Source organism: Staurois parvus, unplaced genomic scaffold (assembly GCF_062004578.1).
Source record: "Staurois parvus isolate SC_StPar_1 unplaced genomic scaffold, SC_StPar_1.0 ptg002422l, whole genome shotgun sequence".
In the NCBI taxonomy this organism is placed as follows: Eukaryota; Metazoa; Chordata; class Amphibia; order Anura; family Ranidae; genus Staurois; species Staurois parvus.
Window position 1 is genome coordinate 120,702 of NW_028320218.1, and position 2,684 is coordinate 123,385.

Below are 2,684 nucleotides of genomic sequence, written 5' to 3' on the forward strand. Positions count from 1 at the left end.
CAGGCCAATTTCCAGCTTTCAGTGCTGCTGCATTTTGAATGACAATTGTGCGGTCATGCAACACTGTACCTATATGAAATTTTTATCATTTTTTTTGTGACCAATAGAGCTTTATTTTGGTGATATTTAATCACCTCTGGGTTTTTTATTTTTTCTTAAACAAACCAAAAACCACTTAAAATTTTGAAAAAAATGTTTTTTCTTAGTTTTTGTTATAACATTTTGTAAATAAGTGATTTTTCTCCTTCACTGATGTGCACTGAGGCTGCAGTGATGGGCACTGATAGGCTGCACTGATGGACACTGATAGGGGGCACTGATGAGAAGGCACTGGTAGGTGGCACTGATGGGCAATGACAGGCATCACTGATGGGCACTGAAAGGCAGCACTGATATATGGCACTGATAGGCAGCACTGACTGGCACTGATAGGCGGCACTAGCTGGCACTGTTAGGTGGCACTGATTGACACTGTTAGGCGGCACTGATAGGCGGCACTGACTGGCACTGATAGGCGGCACTGATAGGTGGCACTGACTGGCACTGATGGGTGACACTGAAAGGCAGCTCAGATGGGCACTGATATGTGGCATTGATGTGCACTGGTAGGCACTGATATGTGGTATTGATGTGGCACTGATGGGCACTGGCAGGTGGCATGGATGAGCACTGACAGCTGGCACTGATGGACACTGACAGGTGGCACTGCTGGGGCTACACTGATCATCAGGGCACACTGATCATCAGTTCTCTGATGATCAGTGTACATGTCCCCTCCGCGGAATGCTGATTACCGGCTCTCCTCTCCCCTCCTCTTGAGCTGTCAGCGTGGCAGCTCGAGAGGAGAGAAATGCTGATAACGGGGCATTTCCCTATTTACATGTGATCAGCTGTGATTGGACACAGCTGATCATATGACCGAGCGGACATCTTCGGCTCTTTCCGTGGTTCGGTGATCCGCTGTGTCTGAGGGACAAAAATCTCTGTTGGCCATCTCTTTCCACAACCTTCTGGATTCCCAGCATGCTTTGCTGTACACTTTCAGTTTCTAAGGACTACATGTAGGCGAGTTGTATATATTATGTTTTGGTAACACTTATGTTTGCCATGTAAAATGCTGCTTGTTTTATCTATGGTTGCCCCTGCTGCCTAAGGAGTTAATGTGATCAGTCATGTGGATCTCCAGTATTCTAGGAGCCCCCTGCCCCAAACCCCCCTCCCCCCATGTTGAGGGCATGTGGTCTAGTATGGTTTGGGGGGAAGGTGCTCGCTCACCCCCCCCTCCCTTTCTTGTCCTGCCAGGCTGTATGCTCAGGTAAGGGTCTTACATGGATTTTGTAATGCAGCAAAATACAGTATGGCCTAAATTTATGAAGAAAGATTACGTATTTGCAAAATTCTATAACAGAAACTAAGAAAATTTGATTAAATACCACCAAAAGAAAGCTCTATTTGTGTGAAAACTTATATACATTTTATGTGTGCACAGTGTTGCATGACCGCGCAATTGTCATTCAAAGCGTGACAGCGCTAAAAGCTGAAAATTGACCTGGGCAGGAAGGGGATGAAATTGCCTGGTCGTCAAATGGTTGTAAACGTCAGACATAAAATATGAACAAAGCATATCCTTCCATAGTGTGTACTTGTCTTCATTAAGTGTCATTTCTGTCTGGGCTTCCTTCCTTTACTATGAGTAACTTCTGACAAGTTTTCCTGACACAGAGAGAAAAATAATGCCAGGGGGCGGAATCCCTAGTAGATTGACAGCCTTAGCTCTGTTCCTGTGAGCTGTCTGGAGAAGGGTGTGTCTCTTCCCTCCAATCAACTCTCAGAGCTCTCCTCACTGAGTGCTGCAGAGTGTAATTTCAACTCCCCGCCCCTTTTTTTCTGAGCTCTCAGACAAGCTGTATAAAGTCAGCACTTTGAATGGATGTAAAGAAGATAATACCGCAGATAAACAGGTACAACTTATGTAGGAGGATTTGTTCATCTCAGTGTATCACCTGAGGCCAGTCACTTCACTGGTCACTTTAACCTTTTTCTCTACAGGTTAGTAAGTTGAGTGCAGGGGCGGACTATTTGGAAACTCGGGCACTGCCCGAGGGCCCGGAGTCAGTAGGGGGCCCCATGAGATGCCCTGGTACCTTTTTCATAGGCTTTTTAGAGTTTGGGCAAGGACACAGGGGCCCCAGGATTCCTTATTGCCCGGGAGCCCCATGAGTTGTCAGTTCGCCCCTGGTTGGTTGCTGTGGGGTCTACAGTTCCATGTGATTAGGACCCCAACAATATATGTGGCTGGGTCTGCAGTGGCTGAATATAAACCTGCACACAACATACAGTCAAGAAACCAGGACCGCTAACTATAATGGAGCAGATCCCATCACTCATGGACCATCATCACATGGTTGTAATGCAGACCTGTCTCCATGGCTCTGGGTGACACCTGCAGGCAGGAAATCCTCCGTTCAAGACTGATATAGGAAGAATCGTCTGTATCTGCAGATATATGGATAAAACATATGGTGATCCCTCTCTTTCTTCTGATCCCCGGGGTTGTCAGCTAGAACACAAGCTTCCACCCAATCAGCACTCACCACATGGGCGGGGCTGTACGGCAGGGCCACGACAAGTCTCGAGTCCCCGCCCCTATCCGGTGACAGGGCAGACACGGCGTGATGTCACAA